The sequence below is a fragment of the Apus apus genome, chromosome 15 (assembly GCF_020740795.1).
Source record: "Apus apus isolate bApuApu2 chromosome 15, bApuApu2.pri.cur, whole genome shotgun sequence".
NCBI lineage: Eukaryota > Metazoa > Chordata > Aves > Apodiformes > Apodidae > Apus > Apus apus.
In genome coordinates, this window is record NC_067296.1 from 12,640,448 (window position 1) to 12,667,067 (window position 26,620).

The following is a 26,620-nucleotide window of genomic DNA, read 5'->3' on the forward strand; positions in this document are numbered from 1 at the left end:
CACTAGATCCTGCATTTCCAGATTTGTTCCAGAAGGAAATTTCTTTACCATTTTAGAGGAGATGGACTTTTTCAGTCAGAACATGGTTACTTGTGTCCTTCCTAAAGAGCAGCTTTGCTTCAATTATTCCAAAGATCCCAAGAGGAAATGAGTTATTCTTGACTATATTTCATCCTGACGCAGTCTGAGGATGAAAAACTAACCAAACTTTTCCAACTTGAGGAAAAAATGCCATTTACTTTCCCTTTTATTGGCTCCATATTTTTTTGTGAAAAGGAACCGAGACTGTGGCTATCAGTTTGAAATGTAGGAAACACAAACTTGCTCCCATCAATCTGCTGTGTCCCAGTAGTCTGGGAAAGCTGCAGTTGGAGATATCTGACCAGGGTCCAGGTGTGATCTAGATGCCATCTGACTGTCCCTCAACATCTCTGACACGGCTCTTCCAGAAGTGGCTCAGTCACAACTAGTTTTCCTGCTGCTGTCACGCACAGGCTTGCAATGAATATTTCCTCAATCCCATGTGACAGATAATAATGTTTTTCTTAATTGCTAATCACGTCTATTAGTGAGTTACTTGCAGGAGAACAGTTAATTCCAGACCGCTTAGAAATTCTGCAGAGGGGCTGAGGGTACGTGCTGTGCTTCCCAGGGTGACTCCCAAGCCTCAAGCCCTGGTGAGCTGGTGATCTCTGCACCACTAATAGTCTCTCTAGGAGTGATGTGAATGTCCAGCCCTGGACGAAAGAGGAGGAGATATTAACCTTATGGATAAGGTTGACTCCATCCAGCAGCCCAAGTCCTGTGTGATGCGTTTTGGAGGGGAACACAGACCCTGTAAGAAAGGTGAACTTGGAGAGAAGTAAAGACTGAGTGAGAGCCTAAAGCATCCACACAGCACAGCCTGATGGGGAGAGAACCACGGAAAAATGAGGCAGGGAATGGACAAAAGGAAGCTGTGAGCATTTATAAATGGGACTCCTTGGGAGCTGAACATGATTGCCTAAAAACTCCTGCACTTCCCCTGAACAGCTGCTTCTCTGCGCTAAATAAATCATGGATCTTGTTACCTTATCCTGGGCACACAGCAAAGATGTGTTAGAGCAGAAAAGCGTGGAGCTCTTCCAGCACTATGTTTTTCCCATCAGTCTACACTTCTCTTGTGTCCATTCCTCATCTGGTTTCTCTCCCATCCTCCCCCAGTTCCTCAGCTCCCAAAGCATTTTAGGGCAGCCCTGGCTCTGGTCGGCCATCAGCAGACACCCCAGACACTCCTGACCTGAGATTTGCAGTGGAAGAGCCTGATAAGAAACTGAGAGCAGACCCACACTCAGTGGGGTGGTATGGATGTGCTCAGGGGTACTCGTACCACCTCCACTTGCATCCGTGCTTCAGCCCTCATCCCTTCCAGGATGTTCTTCTTCCTCCTCCAAACCCTTCTGAGGATGGTACCACTGAGCAGTTGCATTTAGGGGTGCAGAGGGCACTGCTGCATTTTGGGTGTGAGCTATTTGGGGTAGGGGGTCTTTGTAGAGAAACTCTGCAGAGCTCCCTCAATGTCAGGACATCTTTCTGCAGTGTGGACCAAGCCACAAGGGTTCTTTTTGCTGCTAAGCATCACCCGTGTTAATCTGGGAGGGAGCAGGAGTTGTGCTTGCTGAAGGAAGATGTGGGAAACCAATTATAAGTTCTTGTAGAAATCCAAATGTGTCTTCTGAAATACACTGCCTCTCAAACTGAGGCTGAGATTTAGCTTTCACAATAAGCCTGAACTGTGAACTTTTTAATTTGCACATGGTTTCAGGAAATCTAACTCATCCTATCAGGAAAAGAAAACCAACACTTCAAAGAAATGCTCTTTTGCTTGTTTCTTTATTCCAGGAGCAGAGTAATTTATGTACTCATTTAATTTTGTTCTGCCACAAACAAAACCACAGTATATAATGTGATCTCTGATGCTGGAATGCTCATCATTGGAAGGACATCGGAGAAGGCATAAATGTCCCTGACACAAAAGAAGATCCCAGGTTTCAGAGAGATCACACAGATTGGAAAATATGGGGGTTTTGGTGAAATTTATGAGCAGTCCTTTGTTCTTTCCTTTATAGTTTGATAGCATAATAATCTTTTAAAACGACAGTAAGAGCCAGGTACCTGAGAGATTGGTGCTTTATAAATACTTAAACAGATAGACCACAATGAAAATCTTTTGTTCTGCTGCATTTTTGCCCACTGTTAATATTGCTCCAACAATGCAGGAAAAAAACTCTCTAATAAATGCAAAACGTTTGTGTTGGGAGGTGAGGTGGTTAGTGTCTTCAGAGAAATATCTGCCAAAACAAAGAGCATTATTACACCCACAAACTGCAGAAACAACGTGCTGGTTTTGTATATATGTGCATATAGAGATAGGAAAATCTCCCAGCCAGCCAGTGAAGCAGCAGTATTTCATTGTTATGATCGTACCTGACAGCTGTATTTCACAACTTCAGAAAAGTCAAAGAAAAACCCAACCCTTCCACCTCGCTGAACCAAAAAAGCCTGCAACGTGTGAATGAACCCAAAGCAGCTGGTGGGTGATTGGCCAAGTTATCTCAAATGTCAGCATTTCATCCGCCAACAGCGAGATGGTGATAAGCCCCAGAGGTGGCTGATCTCACCGGGAGGGTGTAGAGAACACCACTAGCACCCCAGATGTGTCCTTGCTCCCTGGGCAAAGCAACCCCTTCTCCTGCCTCAGTTTCCCAATTGTAAAAGAGAAAGCATCACACTGCTGTCTCCCACAGGAGGATTTTGAGAGGGAAGGGTGTTAATAGTGTGCTAGCAATCAACAGCACTTTTGTTTGTCATTAGTTTTGAAAGCCACTTTAATTATTTTTTTTGTCTTGACAGAAACACTAAATGAAAGGAAAAAGCTTGGGGGGAGGATCCCCTTTTGCAGATCCCCATGAACTGTATGTCACACAGAGATGTTATACCCATGTGCATTGGAAAAGCCTGGAGAAGTCAGTAAATGTGCTTCTAAGCACCTTTACATTGCAAAATGGTGATGCAATTGCTGCTTTCATCTGGTGGGAGAGTCACAGGCAGCTGCTGCCCTTGGTCTGTCTCTGTCTGAGACAATCTTCCTGGAGGTTGTCTCAAGGAATGTGAAATTCTGCAGTGGGTTCAGTAAATGGAGAGGGGGGACCCTGCACACACACAAAAAAAACAAAGAAAAGAAAAAAAAAAAAAAAGAAGGTGGTTTTTATTTTAAAAATGAACTTTAATTATGAAAAGGAAGAGAATTAGCTTCAGGGAGATGACACTGGGTCAAACCACGTATCTTTATGTATCAGGGGCTACAGTCGTGTGCTGTAAGAGCCAGAGCTCATGCTGACTACAGAGACTTTGCAGGCAGCTCCAGAGCTGGTCTTCCCCAGTCAGTAATAAAAGAGAAAGCCAAGAAAAGATTTGTTATAAATTAAAGAATAACTCATCTTTTCCCTAGGTGTTTGGGGTATTTGGATTTTGCTAGGGATACACCAATTTGTCAAGACCTTTAATTCTAGAAAGATCTGCGTTGAGACAACTGCCATTGGCAAAAGCTAATTCCACTTACAGATGGAATTTTGGGTCAAAGTAAGAAAAAGAGACAAATAAGAGAGAAGACACATCCCCAGCAACCTTATCAGCTGGGAACAGGACAGAGCCACATTCAAGCTTTAGTGTAAATTAAAAAAACGTTACTCATACAAGTTTTTATGGAGAACAGAGCAAGACCAATCATGAGGTGACCAAGAGCTTCCTCACCACCAGCAAGGTAGGAAAGTGGCTGGGCCAGCAGGTTTTCCAGGAGCTCCTTTGAGCTGAAAGTGAGCAGGGGTGTTGGAAGAGGGGATGGTTCATCCACAGGAGGTGGATGGTTCAGTCTGTTTGGCCTCATCCCAGGAAAGTGCAGTATCTTCTGCAGGATGTGAAAGCCTGACTGACCTGATTGGTATGACAGGACACCATCCAGTCTTTTGCTTTGATATTGTGGACCAAAGAAAACCAGAAATCAATATAGAAAATTATCCAATTGGGTCAATAATCTGCATTTTTAGATTTTTTTTATTATTAGAAATATTTATATTACAGTAGCTTGGTATTTTAGAAGGCTATAAATGCATTTTTATATAATCAGCATTTTTAAAAGTCTATAAACATCCACTATGTTTGCCTAATGTACTATAAAAGCTTCCAAAGGAGCTGTTATTATCCAACTTGTCACCTCACACATGCTCTGAGGAGGAATTTTTTTCCTTGCCTGCTGTTAATAAAAGGAAGCAAACCATTAACAGCTTTGGAGCTACAAGGAGAAGTAAAGGGACTCGTAATCTAGGACTCCAAAGGAAATGTCTGCAGCTTTTCTCCTCGCCTCCTTGAGATTCCCAACACACAACAACAGTTTCAAACAGACAAAATCAGTTTAGGTTACATAAATTCAAATGCCCAAGCCTGCTTCTTTTAAAGTAACATCTTGCATTTTGTTTGGAGTGTTGCATTCTCTCGTGTAATGTTTTGAACTGGTTCTGTCTTGCAGTCTGCTGGGCATCTTCCTCAGGTTGCTTTGATGAAAGGAGCTTTAAAGCAGAATTAGTATATGCACACATACATTATCATTACATATGGACATAAATATATGTGCTTGTGTATGTGTGTGTGCAAATATATACATATATATATATATGTATATATATAAAGTCTAGCAGGCTGTATTGGTTGCAGATTCAGGACCCATCTTGCCCAGCACTCTCTGCTTGCCAAACCCCCAACATTATTGGCACATGGAGCAAGTTCCAAACCAAGTCCTGATAAAAAGAAGCCATGTGTTTTGGAGAGGAACACTGATATTTTAGTCCTTCCAAGCTCAAGGGCAAATGTGGTGTAAATCAATTAGTGAAGGCAAGAAATCTGTGTGCAAAAAGCAGGTTTGGGTTATAAACAATCTCTTAATTCGCATCTCAGAGGTTTGCTTTTGGTTCATCTCCCTTTATAGTTTGCTCCTGTTCCCAACATATCTTGGTGTCGGAAGGGATTCTCAACCCTGGAGAACCTGTCAGGGATGTGAGAACAACTCTCTCAATCCAAAGAAGGGCACGATTATGCCTGAGATAGCGAGTGGCTCTGAACAGCTTCCCTGCTGCCAGGGGGGTCCCACAGGGCACGGGGAGCCACTTCTCCTGGGAACTTTGTGATTTTGGATGGGGCTGAAAATAACATGAGAATCTGTTGCTTTTGTTACTCAGGTTCTCAAAAACCCCAAGGTGTTCCCAAGAGGGTAACAGGCAACAAAATCCCCCCGTGCTGGCTGGGCTGGTATTTTGGGTAAGAGTACCCTTAGGTGAATTTGGGGTGGTCCTGGGGTGAGCCAGGGTGGAGGTGGGTTTCCATGGCTTCAGTTATTGAAAGGGCATGGGATGGGAAAGCATTGAAAGTCCTGTCTGATGCCTGAGGGGGAGTGACTTGGACATCCCTGTGGTGATGGAAAAGGGAAAAAAAAAAAAAAAAAATGGGATGCAGTTTATGCCACTGCAGGAAGTTCCTGGATGTTCTGTAGGGAAGTGAGCTGCAGGTGCAAAGAGGACATTGATGGTCGCAAGGACCACGTTGGATTGAGAAGTGGGGAGGAGGGACAAGCAATCCTATGGGCTCTCTCCCCACTGCAAAGCCAGTGAGGGGTGTTGGCAGGTTTGATCCTGGGGTCAGATAGACCTGCCTCAGGACTGCTCTATATGTGACCACCACAGACTCTGGCACCTCAGGGACACCAAACTTCATGGTTTTGCTGCCACGCACCCATCCTGAGCTATCCAAAGTGACAGTGTGGAACAGCCTGTCCTTGGGACCAAAGGGGAGAGGGAAATCCAAGTTTCCAGCATGGGCCCAGGAGAGAGCCAAAGCAGCCCAGGACAGAGACCAGACACGTCAGCAGTACCAGCTATTTCTGGCATCGCCCTGGGAGCTGGGGAGCTCAGAGACCTCAGGACTAGGGGAAACACCGCCGGGACCTCCTGGGAGTCCTTCCCACCTCGTGGCACTATGGGGTGGTTCATGCAGGCATTTCCCATCCTTAGATGACTTGCTATCAGCTCGCAACACGTACAACAGCCTCAGAGGAGTGTTGCCTGACAGCCTCACGTGGGTGTCCTAAGTGGAAGCATCCGCTGGGCTCAGTGCTGCTGAGTCTCTTCTCAGCTGTGCTCAGACCTCATGGGTGGACGTCCCCATCACAAATAGCTCCATGTTCATTGATCACTGATGGGAGCAGAGGGCGGTGGGCACCTCATTGGGGTTCATGCAAACTTCCCACCTCTGCTCCACATGCAGCCACCACCAACCAAGCATGTGCTGGCAGGTACCCTTACCTCCAGCCCCGATGCCCCAAAGCCTGCCCATGGTGGTGGTCCATCAGCAGCATGACATGCCCTTGAGGTGTGAGGAGGTGTCATAATCCTTCTGGGTGACCTCGACAAGGCAATGCAGTGTAGAGACCTGGTGTGGGCAGTGCAGGGGGGAGGCACTGGATTTAGGAGGTGCTCCAGGTTGGGAGTCTTTGGCAAAAGAGCAAGACAAGTTGGCTGACTGCAGCCAATGTCATGTCTGTCATCATTTTTCTGCTCTCCCATGGTGACCTCCTTAGGGCTATGCTGTCCTGGATATCTTTACTTGGAAGCTGGGTCTAACTTGAGTTTCTAGAGATGTTCACCTGCTCTGAGTGCAAGCTAAGGGTAGAGCCTGTGCTGCCAAAATTGCCCTTCCTTAGTGTACCACTGGGTGAAGCTTTGGAGGCTGGTAAGCTCCCAAGACCTCAAGGTCCAGGAGACAACACAGTGTTGGTGACCTGCCTTAACCCGCTGTGGCAGGGGAGTTTTTCCTGGTTGCTGATGAGGCTCCCCAGTGCTCCTCATGTAGGGCAGAAAGTCCAACACTTTCCCAGCCTTAAGCACCTTTGGAGACACAGATGTGACTGGACAACAAGGTGCCCAGGACCTCATGGTGAGGGACTTAGCCCCAGCATGACATCTTTGAATCCCAGTTCTCTCTGTAAGGTGAAAATCAGGATTCCTTGAGCTTCTTCCCCACCTTCTCACCTGGAAACCGTTTTACCATGTAGGAAGAAATACAAAGGAAAGAAAGAAAAAGAGAGGAAATGAATAAATGCAGGAGGGAGCCAAAGGTCTTCCTGCATGGACAAGGTCCCTGCTCCGTGTCTCCCAGCATGGCACTTACCAAACATAGCCAGGGCCCCGCGAAACCTCGGGCCAGGCAGAGTAGTAAGATGAGCTCCTTCTTTATTTGGCCTAGCTAAAAATAGCCGAGGGGGAAAAAAAAAAAAAAGGCAGAGTCAGGACCCTGCAGGACCAGTAGTCAATGGGCTGCGAGGAGCGATTGAACTCCAAATCCTGCTCAGCAGGCTCCAGCTGACAGGCTATTTTTTGCCGTGGTTGACTAAATATGGTCAGGGAGGGAAGAGCTCGGGAAGGGGCCACCGGCCCGGGAGTGCGTGTTTCGGATGCTTCGCTGGGTATATAAGCACTGGAAAGGTGGACTCGCTTCCTGACCAGCTCTCCCCCCCCCTTCTCCCCTCCGCCAGCCCCCCCCAGGCTGTGCGTGTGCATCCCCCCCGCAGCCTGACCCCCCAGCCCTGCCTGACCCCCGGGGGGGTGGCGAGGAGGAGGAGGAGGGGGGTGCGCAGGCACTCGTGCAGGCGCAGCCCTTTCGCATCAAGGTGTGCTGCAATCCGGGCGGGCAAGGTTGCTGCTCCTTAACTCCTGCCTGGCCGGCGCTCCCCGGAGCCCCCGCTGCCCCCGCCCCGACTCTCCCCCCGCCCCGCTCCGCGCCGTACCGCTCAGCCCCGCGCTGTACCGCGCTGCCGCCCGCCTTCCTCCCCCGCCTCTGCCCGCACCGAGCCGCGCTGCAGCAGCGGGGATGGAGTTGTAGCGGTGCTGGGTGGAGGGGTGAGGGAAGGGTGGATGAGGAGGGGAGGGTTTGCCTGATGATTTTTATTTTTTTCTTTTTCTTTTTTTCTTTTTTTTTTTTTTTTTTTCCTCCAAGTGAGGACTAATCCCGTTCCTGGGCCTGCTCTCTTCTTCCCTTCTGCACTAGAGATTGGCTATAAGGAGAAGGCTGACGGCTGCAGCATGAAGCGCATTATTACCTTGTGATTCCATGACCCTCCTCTATGCATCCCTAACTCTCGAAAGCTGATTCAGCTTTCAGCTAGTGCTCTGGTGAGTCCTCTGCTGCAACAGAAGCTCCTAACTGGTATGTCTTTTTTTTTTTTTTTTTTTTTCCTTCCCTTTCCCCTCCTTCCCCTCTTCTGCTGCTGCTTTGCCTTTAACCGCTACCAGCTCAGCTTGGTTTTAAATACTTTTGCTGCCCAATGCAGGACTGAGTGTCCATCCAACTTACCCGGGGACTTAAATGTGGGCTTTTGCATCCGGCAAATGTGTGTGTGTGCGCCGCGTGTGTGTGTCTGTGCAGGGATGCGCTGGCGTGTGTTGAATCCGTGGATGGGTTAGGAGACCTTCCCCCCACCCCCCCCCCTCTTTTTCTTTTTCTTTTTTTTTTTTTTTTGTTCTGCTGTGGCACACTCCGCATTTAAAAAAAAAAAAAAAAAAAGAAAAGAAACAAACCCTAACAAACTGCAGAGCAAGCAGTGCACTAGAATAATCTGAAACTGAAATGTTAGAACTTTGACATGCAACTGTTCTGCAAGGTTAAACCGGCCTTTAAATGCCTAATTCAGACACAGGCTGGCTAATGACACCTGGGGGGATTGGGGCTTTATTTATTTATTTGTAACCAACTAGTGTTATCAGCTAATACCAGCCAGAGTAAAAGGGTGAAATGTGGTTAAACTTAGCATAACTTGTGATGATCTCGACGCTGCGGTGATTAACTGTTAAAGTGCCAAGAAATGAGCGTTAATTACAGGCTCACAGTTGGTGGACTATCTGAAAGGGATATGAGGAGGAGGAGAAGTTAGGTTTTCTCTGCAAGGGTTTGGAATTGGGGTTACACTTCATGCATCAGCTGGCTGTTATTGCTTCTGCAGCTTGGAGTTGACTATGGGCATTTTATTTTATGATAGTGGTGATACTCACTCATTAATATATAGACATCAGTATTGTAAGATAGATACTGTGGTACTTACACACATGCACACAGATTTAGGGGTGGTTTATAACATGCATATGTGTATTTTACACATCTTTGTACATAGGTATACATATGCTACATATAAGTAGGTGTAACATATAGGTGGGGAAGAAACGAGTAGTTTCCCACACACATGATTCAAATACAATGCATCTCAAGGCTGTGTTTAGAGTATAGATACATGTATGTGTCTGTTCTGGAGAGAGTGTACACTCAGCAGTTGTGGGTAGTTGTATGGGCAGAAATCTGTGATTTGTGCTGTCCGTTTAATTGCTGGGTGTCTCTTGAGCAGATGGTTGTGTCTGTGTCTCCCAGGGGCTGAGCACTGTGCCCAGCCCAGTCTCTCTGCCTTGGGCTGAGCTGGGGTGAGCACACACCTCTGCCTCAGCCCTGCTGGCCTCCCCCTTCTCCAGCACCCAGCTCTAAATACGAGCTGTCTCCAAAGTCCCCAAAGTTGCTCTGCACAGCTTCAGCTTGATTTGCCACCTGGACCTGAGCAGCACCTGAAGCCTGGGGCAGAGCAGGGACATGATATACAGCACCTTGCTCTCCACCCCTCCTTCTGCTGCCAGGCAATACCTCAGGCTCTTTCTTCCCTTGGCGTGTGCACTACTCAGGTCTCCATCCATTTTTCTCCCCAGAAGAGCCACAATTTTACTGCACAGGTTTTTCTGCCAAGAGCCAGGCCAGGAACTCTGCAAGCCTAGGTGGGTCGAAGACACTGGGTGATGCTCACCCACCACCACTTACTCTTGGTGGTAGAGACAAGATGAGAAGCACAGGGTGCCTCTGGCATCACCATTAAAAGGACCATCAAGCCATTTATCTGCCCTTCCACCAAAAAACACAACCCTGGAGAGCAAGAGCTTTCGCACAGAGCCTCAAAGCAAATGTGATTCTCCAGGACGAACTTTGCTGCCAGGGTTGTGTCATGGTCTTCAGTTTTATTACGGATTTAAAAGGTCATTGTTTTATCTCTTAGATAGTGCTCTCTTTAGTGCTCAGCAGCTGCCACCCCGCTCATCTGCAGAAGTTGGGGACTGTTCAGGACGTTCTATGTCAAATGCATTTGAAGAACGCAAAGTGGGAAGGAGTTGTGAATGTTTAATGGCCCAAGAAGTCCAGTAGCTGTCCTACTGTTGTCGATCTGAAGGCCAGTCAATACCATGGAGTGCCTTGGCTGTGCAAAACCCCCCACCAGCTCTTTGACTTATGTTGGGGTTTTTTTCAATCTTAGGCACTCTGTCTTGCCCTCACACTCCTCAGCTCTCCCTTTGCTTTAATTTCACTGCAGCCACGCATTACAACCGTGCCACAGCTCCATCTCTCTTCCCCTTAATCCAAACTAAAGGTTGAAATTTGCTTTGGAATGAGACAAATCGTGATGGTTACAAGGGCCAACAAACTAAGGGAAGAGGCGATGAGCGGCGCAGAGCCAGGACCGAGGCGTGTGCTGGTGTTGCATGGCAGGTGTAAAGCCATTCTGGGGGCTGAGCACAGTGGATTTACACCCCAACTCCACGCGACCTTTGCTTTTTGCTGTGTGAAGAAGTCAATGGGGAGCCGGGAAAATATTTGCTCCCCAGCTGGCAGTGGTATCTTAAAAAGCGGCGGAAAAGCAAGAGGCACAATTAGGTATTCCAAAGCGCTTAGTTCGCCACTTGCTAAGTTTACTTAAACCCTCTTTAAAGGGTTCATTAGAAGACTGCGAGAAACGGTGAAATTCATTAAGGGGCAGGCAGCCATTCCGCGTTTGCCTGTAAATTGGTATCGAGCGCGGGGCGCGGGCGCAGGTGAGCGCGCCGTGCTGAGCGTGCAGGCGGCGCCCGCCGTGACCTCCGCTGCTGCTGCCGCCGAAATCCTGCCTCCAACAGTCTCCCCATTCAGCCCGGCTGGCGTTTGTCAGCCCTGCCGCTCGGCCCACATTGTTCGGGGGAGCTTTAAAGCTCGGCGCGGCTGCGAGGAGGGGAGGGAAAGGGGGAAGAGGAGAAGAGCGGGGCTGAGCCCGGCGGGCGCCACGGGCGCGAGTCCCGCGGGGCTGCGGGAGGAACTCCCGGAGACTTTGGCCCGAGCTCCCTGCACCTGCCTTCGGCTGCCGCTCGTGCTGCGCAGCTGCAGGTGGCTCCCCAAGAACCCTTCAGCTGGCCTGGAGCTCAACTGGATGGCTTATTAGAAGCAATTTTTTAATTTCTTATTTTAATTTTATTTTTTTTTTTTTCAATGCCCTGAACCCCCCAAAGGCGTGTGCTGGCTTTTCGGGGGCTGATTGTCTGCGAGCTAGTGTCTCACTCACAGTGACCGGCAGAGGAAAAATCATTGGATTCACTAGGTAAGATGCTTTCTTCTTCCTATGCTTTAACCTCTACTTACTGATGAAAGCAATCGCTTGTCTGAAGCTGATGAGTTTTCTTACTCTGGCAAATGGAGCAGTCCTTCCCAGTGTCGGTTTGTAAAGCAGCAGCCGTTTGATTTTTTGCTTTCTGAAAGCAAATTGGCTTTCTGTTTCCAAATTGCAGGATGGAGGCAATTGGGAAGGAATAGATATTTAACTTTCCTCCACATGGCTTTGTTTGAAATTGTATCTCTATGCATCCAATGCAAATCCTTTCCATTAAGCTGCCTTTTGTTGTTTTTAATGCTGAAAGTTTATGGTTTGCAATGAAACACCTACTTTTTAGGTGGAGTGGGAGGTTGGCTTTTACTCTGTGCCATTTATGTGACAAAAGGCCCCTGCCAGGGCAGCCACTGGACCTCTGCTGCTTTGTGTCCTGTGAATTACCCAGTTCCTCTTCCCAGGGACCAAAATCCATCACCTGCCCAGGGCAAAGCCCAGTTTTACTGGTGAGGAGAGGAGCTGAGGGATGTGTGTGTATGCACATGGGCTGGGCAGGAGGAAACTCGACTGGTTTAAACTGAGCTGTAACTCGCTCTTGGGATGTAAATTGTAAATCAGCATTATTTTTCCTCCTGTGACCATATAAATGCGCATATTGAAACTACCTGCTTGAGAAACATACTTCTTTATATGCCCATATGAACCTGGCAAGCTATGGAATGTAAAGAAGTATGTATTTCAGGTGGGAACCCTTCACGGAGGAGCAATGTGTGACCCTGGGTAAAGAGGGGAGAAAGAGAGATTATTTTATATTCTTTTTTTTTTTTTTTTTTTCCTTTAACTGCCTGACCTGGCAGACCGACTGGGGAGTCAATTGATGATCTTGTTCCAGCGCGTGTATTGTTCTGTCACTTTGCCTGTGTCAGCAGGTGGAAATGCTCATCAGGACATTAAATATTCAATATGCTGACTGCGGCATGGGCTTTGAAAGGCGATGCCAGAGGAAAGCTGGCCGTCCACTCCTGGGTTTTAACAGGGATGGAGGCCAAGTGCTCCTTTTCCCTGCTTCCCCATCTACCTTTTTCTCCCCAAAATAAGGCCAGATATCAATCAGAGCTGACTGATCTTTAAATCTAGGAAAGACAAAAGGAGATGGATCCTTTTTCCCTCTCTTCTTCTGCCCCCTCTCCAACAGCTGTGAGTTGGGTGTGCAGTGTTCTAGCTGTAAATTAATGTGCAAACTCCACTTTTCAATTCTGTCCCACATTAAAACTTCTTGTGCTTAAAGCTAGGGAGAAGGAGTTCTTCCTTATTGGTGTGATGAGCCTTTGAGTTGGCAGATCACAGCGAAAGGCAGAGGAGTGGCCTGAATATAGGGGTCTTATTTCCCAAAGGAAATTAATAAAATTAACTCCTTTAATCCTGGAAGCTTTCACTAGCCTTTAATTTTCCTCTTTAACCTTTTCCAACTTAAAATAGTTGGCTATTTTTCCAGGACACTGCAATAATGAGCCAAGATCAAAGTAACTGGGTGTAAATACAAGTGAAATGATCTGCCTAGGTGGGAGTCATGTCCAAGGGGTTAGAGCTTCCAGCCCCAAACATCCTCATGCTTGTGAAACACCTGTAACAACAGGCAAAGCCAATCTCCTTGGAAAGGCACTCCCCGGGTCCCCAAATTCATGGGACAGCTGAGAGCAATGTTTTGCCTTCAAATGATTTCCCTTCAGTCACAACACCCCCCTTCTCTTGGCTGACGGGCTCCTAAGGCATCGTTTGGTGGGTGTGATGCCTCAGCATCCCATGCTGAAGTTCATCCAGTCTTACCTGTTGCAGCATCCTCTCCTGAGTGCAGGGAGTGGGCAAGACTCTGAGTTTGGGTTTTCTAGAGGTTTGGGGTTTGTTTTATCCCTATTCACGTTGGGCACCATGGTCACTTGTTACATGTACGCTGAAAGGGACTGAGCTGTGAACAGGCACTAGGGAACAGCGGGTTAGAAAAGGCAGACTGGACTATCGGGGAGATTTGGCCTCTATGTAGGACTTGGTGGGTTTTTAAAGAATTTTTATTTTTGTTTAAAGTAAATACTGTGGCTGATGGAGGCATGGGAAATGCTGAGCCCCTTTTGAGCAGAGGAGAAGCCTTTTCCCTGCCAGGTGTCTTTGGGAAGGCTGGGGTTGTGCTGGAGGGTGGCTGGTCTGCTCATTGTCCCGTCTCCATTTTAGGATGCTCTTTTTTTGCTGGGCCTGGGCTTTCCTGGCTGGCCATGGCGGGTCCCTCAGGACCTCAATACAAGGATGCAACATGCCTGGGGCTCAGCCAGTCCCACCAGCAGCCTTCCTGCATGGGGTTGGTCACCAGGACCCCACGAGGGTGAGTCCTTGTGAGGGTGTCCAGCCCTGTTTTGGGGCCAGGTTTAGATCTGAAGCTGGGAAATGCTGGGAAAGCAGTTGAGCCTGAGCAGGAAAGTTCTGGTGCCCAGGTGTGGTTGCAGTTTCAACCCCTTGTAGATCTCTGGTGTTAGCCTGAGTCTCTGGGTGAAAAATGAGGACAACTCTCACTGTTCTGGATATAACAAAGAATGATATGTTATATACAATGTATATCTAAAGTTTCCCTTTTCTCCTTGTGACCCTTTGCCCAACTTCTTCTTTTCCTTCTCCTTTCCTTTCCTATTTTCTTTTCTTGTCATGCTTTTTTTTTCCCTCTTTCCCCCCCTGATTTTCTCTTTTTCTCTTTCTCTCTTTTTTTTTTCTGATTTTCTCTCTTTTTTTTTTTCTGATTTTCTCTCTCTTTTTTTTTCTGATTTTCTCTCTTTTTTTTTTTCTGATTTTCTCTCTCTTTTTTTTTCTGATTTTCTCTCTTTTTTTTTTTCTGATTTTCTCTCTTTTTTTTTTTCTGATTTTCTCTCTTTTTTTTTTCTGATTTTCTCTCTTTTTTTTTTCTGATTTTCTCTCTTTTTTTTTTTCTGATTTTCTCTCTTTTTTTTTTTTCTGATTTTCTCTCTTTTTTTTTTTTTTCTGATTTTCTCTCTTTTTTTTTTTTTTCTGATTTTCTCTCTTTGTCTCTCTTTCCTCAGCAGAGGTTTAACCAAACTCCTGTGCCACTCTACATTGCTCTCATGAAGGTGCTCGTGGTCTGATTTAGAGTAGAAACCTGCATTCCTAATGCAATTTCTACCTCCTTCCCCTACCTCTCTGAATTAATACGCTTGTTAATCACACGAAATTGCTAACTTTAGGAAGTCACTAAGTGCTCAGATTTATTTTTTATGTAAATATTTCCAAAGCTATAATTCTGAGCGCTGCTGTCTGACAGCATGGGAGTGGAGGTGGCAAGGGAGGCTTTGCCGTGGGCTTGGGTGATGTTAAAACCAAACCAGAGTGCTGTATGTGTGTGTCCCAGAGCCACAGCAGCCCCTGGCTGTTGGTGTCAATGGAAGCAGAAGTTGGCTGCAGGCCTTCAGCAACCAGTTTGCACCGTTCTGCTTCATGGCAGCTCCTCTTCCCTTTTACACCTCCGAGGACCGAAGCTGTGATGGTTACATTGCACGAAGTCCACTCTATTTGGTAGCTAAAATTAAGTCTCTTCTCTCTGGCTCTTTACAAACTGGTGAGCACCTCCCAGCCTTGGGTGCCACCACGGGTGTGCTGTGAGGAAGGCGGGTGCTGGCCCCGCGGCCGCGCAGCAGCTCAGGGGTGCTCGGGTGCTCCCACCCATCCTGCGCACCCAGGGCTGCGCTGTGCCAGGCGTGGGAACGGGAACTTGGGGAACTGTAAAAGCCATAAATCCAGTGGACCAAATTAGTTAAATTTTTCTATTCTATGCCTCACAAAATCCAGCCGTTCACGAGATGAATTCTCGGCGTGTCAGCGGAGCTACCGGCAGGTATAAGATGGATATTTTGCACATGCACATGAGAGCACAGGGACAAATTTGTGCCGTGTGGGTTTCCCTGGCGGGTTTGCCTTTTTTTTTAGTTTTACGTGTTTGTTATGTTGATGAGCTATTATTACTCTTGTTTCTATTACTTAATATTGGGAGACAGGTGGTCCCATAAATTCCAGCACACTCTTTTGGAAAAAAAAAAAAAAAAGAAAAAAAAAAAAAAAAAAAGGAGGGGGGGCATGTTTGCAATTGAAGTTTAATAGTGCATTCATCAAGAGCAATAAAGCATTTTATTGCACAAGTATTTCAAGGGATGTGCTGGCCCTGGTAAAAGCATTAGTAAAGGGGTGCATCAGCAATCTCATTTAAAACTGTCGACCCAACGTGAAAAATGTTGCGTTGAAGAATAAACTGCTATTAAGCATGATTAGATTGACCTGCAGGACAGATATTTTAGCTGCAGCAGCACAAGTCGATCAAAGTGAGCATCGCTTAGATTGCAAATTTTTATTATTTTTTTTTTAATGCCCTAAATTAAAACCAAAAGAGCCTCAGAATATTTAGGACCAGAGAGTTACTTTGGGGGTGAGATGTATGCTTTGGATTTGAAGTGGTTTGGGAAGGTGGAGAAAGGGGGGAAATGTATTAATTGCTGCCCCTTTAGCATACATTGAAAGTACGTTACTCAGATCAACCAATCAAAAAAGAAATTGTGCTGACTCAGCACTCGGGCTAGTCTGCACGTCCGATTGCAGAAGAGATCAGCACTGCACTGCAGTATCTTTCCCTGCCTTTGACACCAGCCTAGCTGGGCAGGGCTTCCCTTGTGTTTCCCAGGACTGGTTTAGGCCAAGAACAAGAGAAGGCCCTGAAGAGAGGAGGAGAGAGTGAAGGTTGCATGAGCCTCAAGCTGCTAATGATCCTTTTTAGTCAGTAAGCAAGAGCTCCCATGCTAGGTCTGCCCTGCCAGATGCAAGCGGCATGAATTGCTTGGGAATATATCTATTTTTAAAGACTTTCACCACATCTTGCACTTAGCAGTGACTGTGGGCGAGGGGGTGGTGTGTTCCTTGCAAGAGAAATATCCTTGCTCCTCAGCTCAGATCCCTCCCCTGAAGCCCAGAGCTGGTTTCAGTGTGTGAAGATGGTACCTTTAACATTTGCCGCTTGGTGCTCGAGTTGGTCTTGCCTTCAGCTCAGCGGGCAATGATGCTGTGAGATCCTTTCCTCTTGGGATGCAGGGGGCTCATGGTGAGAGCAGCCCAGTGCTCCAAGGATGGGAGCCCAGGACACAGGCTGCATTGCAGGCTTGCTAAGCTTGCAGACAAATTGTGTAGCTCCCTGGCCTCAGTTTGCCCTAGAGGCAGAGTCAGTGCTTGCTGTGGTGTTGTTAAAGCCATTGCTCATACTGAGAGGCTAAAGCTGGAGAGGGCCAAGGCGAGTTGATGCATCTCCCCAAGGATGAACTTGTTCTGAGTTGGTGAAGACTCCCCTGCTCGTGTGTTGGTGTGCACAGCAGTGCCTGGCATGTGTTTTGGGGAGATGGCACAGCCCAGCTGAACTGTGCCCCCTCTGCCCTAATGCCCTAATGCCAAAGACCTGTGTGGACTCTAACATCCCTGAGCAGGGGCAGGGCATGAGGTGCTGAGGTTGCACCTCAACTAGGACCCTGCTGGGCTGTGGTTGCCTGGGACACATCTGAGCCAGGCAATGGGTGCTATGGGCTGCTGGAGGACTGTGCCCCAGGGTGCTCTGACAGCCTCTTTGCTCTCTGTGTTTAAGCAGTGTCAGTGAGCAGCCCTGGTTGAGTTTGTGCTTTCGCACAGTGGCCGTGCGGAGGAGCAGAGGCCGGGGGCTGCTATCCTTGTGTGCCAGGGGAAGGCTCTTGCACACAGATAGGTTTTGAATAAAGCAGAATTTAACAGTCAAAGGTTTGAGCTGTTGGAGCAGTTGCTTGTGGTGCTCAGGAGGGAAGCTACACAGTGGGGCTCAGGGCAAGCAGGGTGACTGACATCTCCAACAGATGTGGGGTTTTTTCCCCTTTATTTTTTTTCACGCAGCACGGGGCCGGGCCTGTAAAGGCCTCACCATGCCCAGATATGGCCTGTTCTGGGACCTGTGCCGCTATCTAAAAAAGCCCTGGGCAGACTGAGGAGCCTAGTGGGACCAGGGAACAACTGCTATAAATAGTGCTCATTCTCAGCTGCCCTTCTGGTGGGACCGGATTAGGTGGCATCTGGGCAGCCAAGAGGCGCGGGGCTCGTGACCACCCAGCACAGAAGTCACCCAGCAGCTGTAAGGACAAGAGCCAGCAAAGCCCTTACATAGGCAAGTCAACCCTGGCATTTGGGGAGCTGGATAAAGCTGCGGGAGCAGGAATCCAGTGACCTAAGAGCAATCAAGAATAAAGTTCACCACGATGGCTGGGGTAGTGCTTCCAACCTGAGAAGTGACCCGGTGTCAGAGGCAGGACGTGGCCTTCGGCTGTGGAAGCTGTTTGGTGCAAGTGAAGGAAGGTGTTGGGAGGGAATAAACAAAAGAAGTTACCAAGATGAAGAGAATGGTGTCCCTTTCTGTGATGCAGTGGGTTAATTTGCTGGCAGTGGATTATTGGAAGCTCTGATTTAATATTTGTGTTTACTTTGAGTAAACAAATTAACAAAAAACCCCAAGTCTTAATAATTTAAGGCACTGACTTGATTAAGGCTAGTAGAAAATAATTAATCTTGTGCAGCGATTTCACTTCTAGCCTTGCAGAAGGTGGACAGTGTGTGTAGCTTATGTCCCTGGGGAAGCAATAAAACTGGTCCCTATACACAAAGGGTATGTGTAGCTGCAGGCTGCAGGAGCTTGATCCAACTCCCATAACAACAATGGAAAAAGCCTGTGTTTTGTTTGAATTAAGCTCAGCCTGGAGTATCTGAAGGGAAAAGGTAGAGTGGGGAATGAGGATGCTTTGGCCAAGCAGATGGGAAGGCTGTGCAGGTGGTACCCAGAGGGGATGTCCTGAAGTCTCTGCAGTGGGGCATTGGGGATAAAGGGCAGGGAGTGATGCTGCAGCTTGTCCCTGAGCGGGTCTGCTGCGGGATGGGGCCTGGGATACGTGCAGAGTGTGGAGCAGACAGGGCAAGGGGAGTGTTTATATCCTGGCTGTGTCTCTTCCCTTCCTCACTGTTATCTGGGCTCTGATGCACAGAGCACTGCACCTCCTTCCTTTCTTTAAATGAAGCCAGCTTTGTCCTAAAGCCTTGTCTTTGAGACAATACGATGCACCCGCTCAAATCTATTGTGCCTTTTCTGCAAAGAGCAGCAAAAGTTGCCCGTGTGCCGTCTCCCCCCACCCCCATCCTCCACGCTCATTTGGTCTGTTTGAAGATGAATTTATTCCTGGGAAGGTCCCCATCAATTTGCCTTGCTCTTTTGTTGACAAGTTTATTAAAAACCTGGGCAACTACACGTTAAACTTTTATCAGTGTCGAGGAAGAACACGTCCTTTGAGCGGCCACAAAAGTTATGGATTGGGTCTTAACACTCCTTGTTCCACTGTTCAGCTGAGTCAGCGTAACAAATAAAAGCTGCCACTTCTTTTTTTTTTGCCTTTCTTAAGAGATATTTCCCTTAACATTGTAGGTAATGGTGTCCAATAACACAAAAAGGTTTCAGGTCTGGGTAAACAAGATCACTTTTTTTTCTTTTTGTGGCCATGAGTCTTTCATAATTTGAATTATTAGCTTAAAGCAGGAATAAAATACAAACCCTGGAGGAATTTGTTGCTTCTTAGGTCTGAGCCGATAGTTTTGGTAAAATAGCTGATACTTTATAGTGTTTATACAAAAAAATACCCCCAAATGAATACTGTTTGTTGTACCACAAGTGATGTGCTTCCATCCACTGCAAAGGCATGAAAGGGTTGGAGCGACGCTTGGTTGGGGATGTGCCTTTAGTGCAGCTGAGATGTGGGATCTTTGCTCTTTTTCTTTAGTCATAAGATGAAACAAAGAGGAGGCCAATATGTTGCACCAAAGATGTTAAAAATAAAGCGTTAGAATCGCATAACCTAGTTCCCATTTTGCTGTGCAGCTGAGTTTTTAAGAGTTGAAAGGAGCCTGAAAAATAATCAGTGAGAAGGGGTTTGAACTGATATAACAACACACAGGCAGGGGAAAAAAGTGAATATCTGTGGGACTGAGTCACAATTCTTAAACTCTGCTGGATGAATAAATAAATAACTGCCCCCAAACAGCATCTTTCTCTGCCTGTCACCATGTCCAAGGATTTTTTAGTTCTTAAACAGGTTTGCTGGCATAATTTGTCAAGTCCAACAGGGAGGTTTCCGTGTGACAGAGGATCATTTTTCACCAGGCACAGTGGGGTACCAAAGCAGTCCCGCAGGCTCTGAGCAACTCCATAATTAGATAAGAGTTAACGTCCGTGGATGAGATGGATCATCATTCCTGCCACAGGATCCAGCAGGGCCGGCTGATGCCGTGCCCAAAGCAGGCAGGGAGAGTTCTGGACAAATCCATCCTCCTCCAGGAGTTTATCTGCAACACCATTTGCTCCAATTATAACTAATTGGACACATATTGCATTTTCATAGCGTCTAATTTTCTATTGATTTTAACAGGACTGCTGGTGTTTTGTACTATTAAGTGGTATCTCGTATCAGTTGCTGTTTAAAAATGCTGAGTACACTCCCCTGTATGGAATTATGCAGTCAGCAGATGTTTTAAAACCTATTTAATTGTTTGGTCCATAAAATGCACAAACTGTATTAGGGAATGGCTTTGTTCTCTTTTGAGTGTGTGAGTTGAAAGAAAAAAAAACAAACAACCCAACCCCACAACTATTTCCACTGTTGGTTACAGGAGCTGCAGCTCCCAGAGAGCTGCTCAGAGCCTCGTGCTTCAGGGAAGCAGCTTTGGAGGGTCCATCACGGTCCCACACGGAGCCAGAGCATTTGCAGCTCCCTCCAGGTATCAATGCTCTGCACTGCCAGAACAGGTCAGGTCTGTGCTTGAAATAGGACCTTTATTTTTTTTTTTTTTTCTCCTCACAAGAGGCCTAGGAACAAAATTTAGATTAAGACAGATATTCTCCTATTAAGAGCCAAGATTTTTATAAGGTCACTTTTGACTTTCTGTATAACTAAGGAATGAGGTGATAATTGTAGGGTTTGGAGCCTCGTTCTCTGACGTGGACATTGCCCTGTAGCCTGGCAATACATCCAAATAAAACTGGACTATCAAATTAGCCATTGCACTTCAGCAAATACTCAGTGAAGCAGGGTGAAGGCAATAGTCCTCTGTTCAGCATCATTTAGAAGAGAGATGGTGGGGAGGAACAGAGAGGTGCCCTGGCAAAAAGCGCTTCCAGCAATGGGCGATGGATCATTGGATCATGGATATTGGATAATGGCATTAACAGCAGAGAAGACAGATAAAAGGTGATAGAAAATCTGCTCCAGGGCAGCTGCGTTACCCTGGGCTGCTGGCGAGGTGGCCATCAGTGCAATGCCTTCACTAGCCATTAGCAAGAGCCACGCTGTGTCTGTGGGAGACAGGTGAGTTCATGGGGGTGTGTAAATTAAATAGACACTTTATTAAGTCCAGGTAATAGTTTTGGTTTGAAAGACTGAGTGGCTACTGCAATGTCAGCAACTACTTTAGTGCACAAAGGAACTGAGTGCTTTTTAATTAAGTCAAATAAAATCCAAGCCAAAGACTCCCAAGCCCTGTCTGGAGTCTACTTTTTGGGCTGAGTATCTGTAATTTTAAAACTGTTACTAAAACACAGTCCACTTTTTCCTTGTAATAATATAAATTAAAATAATATTTTATGTCCTTAAGGAAAAGGATAAAAGCAGTGAGATTGTATTTTCTGGTTTACAAATGGCAAATTGTGCAGAATCCAGCAACTGTGGCATTGATTTAAGCATCCTCACAAAGACACCGTGCAATAAAGTTGAATCATCTGCAGTACAAGGATGGCTGTTGGGTGAAAAGAAATAGCCAAGTGAGAGAGCAGACACTTTCCTGTGTTATCAAAAGATACTTCATTTTGGGGAAATTTCCTCCGATTTAGTAACGTTTGGATGGAAATCAAATAACACATTAACTTGAGGAAAGGGGGGAAAAAAAAACTTCCAAAGCTAATTACAAAGGGAATGTGCACTTCATTAAGATAAAGCTGTAGGAAATCAATGTTCTGTATTGTTGTTTTTCCTTTTGATTGGATTTTTAGGATGATAAATTGTTAATGCATTTGATCTAAAAATGATTTGTTTATTCAGATGAAGAGCAACAGTACTTTGTCTCATTTGGCCTTTTAGCTTCTAATGATAATGGCTTTGAGGGGTGCTCATTTCTCAAAAGGGTATCGGACTGGAACAGGCAGAAGATTTCTGGACTCAGAAGGATGGGCCCTATGCAAGGGTTTGTTGTAGGCTAATTCTATTGCATGTTGAATCTTCTGCTTCATTAGGAATATTGACAAATGCTGATAAATTCTTTGGCTTTTCTGTACTGTCTATAACACGTCTTTATTAGGATATTGAGGCTAACGTGGAGAAGACTTCAATAGATCAGATCCTCTTACCTTGCCTACTACTGATCCTTCTTGCCACAGCAATGCTTTTGTAATGAGGGGATTTTGCCTGTTCTCATGCCTGCAGCTTTTAACAGTGCAGCTGACACCAGGGCCAGGAGCAAAACTGAGGCACTGCACAACAGAGAGAGAAAAGTGATGCCCAGGTTTATTTTGTTATTTTAGCTTTGATTTGCCTCTAACAAGTGTTGCTTGTCAGTGTGCCCATAGCTCTTCAACACCATCCTGCAGCATGTGTGGACTTCACCCAGCTCAGGGATGTGCTGCTGCTGTGGGCAGGCAGGGCTTGGAGCAGGGCCCTGCCAAAAGTGGCACCAGCACATGATCCTGTCCCCCAGGACAAAGAGGACAGAAAGGATCTTTCCAATAGGAAACCCAGAATGACTGGACCTGGCTTCACTTTGAACAACAACCCCAGATTTGGTGGTGTAGGGTGTTTTTTTGTCGTGGGACGTGGTGCTGTTGCAGAGTTTGCTTGCAGGCAGGAAGGGACAGTGACACCAAAACCTGCCTGGCCATTGGGGTTGGGCAAAGCTCTCCTGCCAGATCCTGCCTGCTGAGCCTGGCAGCACTGAGCAGGGAGAGGTGAGCCCTGGATCCCCACATCTTGGAGGATGAGCACAGCCTCGCAGCAGAGCAGGAGCTTCAGGACAGCTTTGAACAGGTCTGAGTGAAGTCTCTGTAGCTGATCCAGCTTGGGTGGCTTGTACAGACTTAGATCCCAGTCCGGGTGCACCCAGGCTGCAGAGAGCTGTGCTTGCCCAGCCAGGAGGCTACAAACCCTGGTTTGTTACAGCCCTCTCCAGCCCATAACGTGGGCTGCTCTTTCTTGGCTGCCGGGAGAGCCTCACCACCAGAGAGACATCATTAGTTTTGATTAATGGCATCCAGGAGAGAAAAACTAATTTTCTAAAAGGGAAAACCTCACCCATAACTCACTGCAGAGAATTTAAACAAAACATTACAGGACATCCATGTTGACTCCCATTGATTTCAAATGTGTTCCAGGACACGGTCTGAAGCAAAGTGGGGGAAGTGGGGACAGAGCTCGTTCCCTGCAGAAGATGCTCAGTGTAATTCCCACATCTCTCTCCCACAGTGCTGGACTCTCCCCAGACCATGGAACCAGCACAGAGCAAGTGTACCTGGGGAGCAGAGTGTGTTTTAAGTGATGGTGCTCAGGCAGCTTGCTGCATGTAACCCCAAATCCATGTGTCTGTCAGGGTTTAGCTTGCAGGCTCAGTGCAGCATTGGTCACCAATGGCACTTCTACCTCCCCCAGTCACCAGTAAATAATTACTTTCCTTTGCCTCCTCTAACTCACCAAAGGATGAATCTAATACTTCCAGGTCTTCACTGTCTAAGTTTCCATTTAGTTCCTTGGCTTGATTGTCTCCTGAAAAGGTACCTAGAGATAACTTGATTAAATTAATTGTAGAGCTCTTTTAAAAAAGCTATTCTCTTTCTCTCTGTCTCTCTCTCTCCATTTATTTATAGGCAGCTGAGAGTAACGCGTTTGGGCAGTTAAGTGATCTGCAGTACTTACTGTTACAATGCAAAGCCTCTCTTTCTTGGGGAGCAATCACGCTGGGCTGCCCGCAATATTTCTGTGTGCAGAAATTGTAAGTGCAGGTGCTTTTCCCTGGTATCATCTTGCAGTATGGTGGGCTGCAAGGAAGAGGGGGGAAAAGTCACCTTTGCCTTATGACGCATATAAATTCTTTAAATAGGTTATGCACATGGCAATGTGCAATATCTGAGCGTGGCTCTGGGTTAAGAAGGAAAGGCCTGACTTTATTGGCTCCCACTGCAGAAATGATCGGAGCTGCCATGATTTTTAAATTTGATTTACCGAGTTATTTTTAGTGGTGGGGTGGTCATGCTGCAGGGCTCTCCAGGAGAAACCAACTCCCCAGCGCTGTGACACGAGCCATCGGGTGAGGAGCTTGGGCAGGGCTGCCTGGCAGGGACCCCCTCTCCCCATTCAGGGGGAAAAATTGCCTGATTATGAGATTGCAAGAAAGAAAAACCTTCCCCCCGCCTCCTCTTTTTTTTTTTTTATTTTTCACCTCTTTCCTGTTGGCTTCTGGTGATGGCAAATGCAACCATTGCTTGTCTCAGGCAGATATTAAAACTGCTGAAATCTCTGATTTTAATGCCAGATGAGAAAACACGGGGAGCTGCAGGGTAGGGAGACAGAGTTTGCAAGCCTCTGAGAAGGATTTCAGCTATTTCAGCCTTTTCCTCCCCAAGGAGAGCCCTGAGGGGAAAAGTGCTCTGCAGCTGAGTTACTCGGCTTTGGGCTTGGCTGGTGGAAGCAAAGTACATCTCTGCTTTATCTGCTGCTGCATGTCAGGTCGCACTTCAGACACCAAAACTCAGGGCACGGAGGAGGACACTAAAAGGAAGAAGGCAGAAGGTGGCAATTAAAATATCTGGATTAAAGCAGTAGCCTTTACTCATGCCACACTGTAATAGCAATGCTTTTCTCAAATGGACTGAGCCAAATATCAGGTTTAAAAATGCTCCAGGCTGGTGGCTGCTCCTGCAGACTGTTCCACTGCTATTAACCTGCCTCTTTAGTTCAGACCTGCTCTCCAGCCGTTGCTGCTAAGAAGCTTAAATAAATCCCAATTGCCTGAAAGTGAAGCTTTTTGAACTACTTCGACGTCAGGCAGCAAGTTCAGAAGAGGTCCAGGTGGCCAGGAAAGAAAGACCCTGCGGAATTCCCCTCTTGCTGGCCATGGCCAGTGAGGCCAAATGCTTTGCTAAAGCTGGTAAAATGGAACCAAATCAACTGTTCAATGGATTTGGTCCCCTTCAACCAGCTGTAGCTGTGCATTGATCTCTCAGACGCACCTTGGAGGATAAAACACTTGAACGGGACAGAGACAACTCAGGTAGCAGAAGACAAATGACCACGTGAACTCTGCTGATAAGAAAATTATGATGACTGGCATCTGCAGATCTATCACTTGGGCTCTGAACTGGTGGGCTGAGCCCAAGTCATTATGTGGTTGCCAGTCAATTCTGCCTAAGGGAGACCACTCGAGATTGATAATCTCTATCATCCTCCAATATTGATCTCAGCTGCTATTCAGGACTGTGTATTCCAACTGCAAAAGCTCTGCATCCTCATCTGTATCTGCTCACGCCTGCCCAGGAGCCCCGTGCCTCAGTGTTTCATCTGCTGCAACGAAGAATAAAGGTTTTGATCTGAAGTTCCCTCCTTGTGTTTTGTACCACGCGCCGAGCTGCTTCTTTACTGGGCTCTAGTGAAGAAAGGAGGAGACTCAGGGCTGCCAGAGCAGGGAATGAGTTGGGAACACCAGCTACGTCCTAATTGCCCCAGAATGAAAATGTCCACAGCCTGTACTGGCCAACAATGATTTTCAGCTTGGGAGATAAAAGCTAAGCTTCTGAAAAAAATGATCTGTGCTTTGACTTTGTTCACCTAAAAGACTTGTAAGGTGTCTACCCTTGTCTGGTCATTACAAGCACTGATGTTATGCCAGTGAACTTAGATAAAATCACTTTCCCATGTTATAGTGATTGGTGGGAAAGTAAGCTGGGAGTCTTCCTAACCATCATAAATCTGTAGGACTATCAAGCCATGAATATTTCTGGTATAATGAGCCATTTGGATGCAAAATTCTGATGTGAGATTATTCATACCTTTGCTTCTTAAGGAAGCAAAGAGACATTTGTCTCTTTTCACACAACAGAAATTTGGTTCACTTGATTCCATGTTTCTGGTCCTTTAGGTACCGTTTAAGTGTTCTTACTAGGGCCAAGAGTATTCATGTGCTTTAAGATAAGGAGCTATTTGCTGGATCTGAGGCTTAACATGCATCTAATATTTATGTCACTGGGTATTTAAAAGGCAAAGACATCAGGAGCAATGTTCCTGCAGGAGCACCAGTCCTCAGCCTTAAGGACAATGATGCTTACCCACTTCTGCTGCCTCCTTTTCCTGCACTCTAACAGTGCCTAAACATCCATTCTGAAATCCTACTGAAGTCCACATGGGTGGGATTTTTTCCCACATATTTCAATTAGATCACACATGTAGCTGGTATTTCTGCTCAAGAGCAAGTTCAAACTGAAGAGCGTACATGGAGCTGAGAGTTCAGGTCTCCAGCTCTCTCCTTCAGGAGCCAGGGATCAATTCTCACACTGAAAAGACTGCTAAAATGTCAAAAACTCCACTAAATGGGACTCGTGCCTCCATAGCTGCAGAGCAGAGAGATCATCTTCCATGCTGAAATCCCCTTTTGCTAGAGCCCAGATCTGTACAGCAGTGATGACAGACACATTTCCAGGGAGCTGCCAGGAGGATACAGGTGCTCAGTTGTCCTTTCTTCCCTTTTCAGCACTATTGAAATGTGGATATGCCAGCTGGGAGAAACAGCTGTGTTGGAACCCATCAGAAATGTACCCTGCTTTAATAAACACATAAAATGCAAAAGTGGAAAGCAATGGATGAACTCTTGGAGAAGGATTTTTTCCTTCATGGCACCAGCTGATTTCTTGGAAACATGTAAGAGGAATCTCTGGTTTATTTATCTATTTATTTTTCACAAATGCAACATCCTTCCAAACAT

At 46.5% G+C, this 26,620-nt stretch overlaps 1 long non-coding RNA gene across 6 annotated transcripts; it reads left to right on the forward strand.

Annotated features, from left to right (window-relative positions):
• The first annotated feature begins 7,597 nt into the window (after nt 1–7,597).
• Nucleotides 7,598–25,237, forward strand: LOC127390811 (uncharacterized). 6 transcript variants are annotated; one of them, XR_007890958.1, is made up of 5 exons: nt 7,598–7,753; nt 8,131–8,289; nt 9,828–9,893; nt 11,427–11,515; nt 24,373–25,237. It is a non-coding gene; the product is annotated as an uncharacterized LOC127390811 (long non-coding RNA). The 6 variants fall into 6 exon arrangements; XR_007890960.1 differs by having other exon boundaries at nt 8,131–8,255; XR_007890959.1 differs by lacking the exon at nt 9,828–9,893 and having other exon boundaries at nt 8,080–8,289.
• The last annotated feature ends 1,383 nt before the right edge of the window (nt 25,238–26,620 follow it).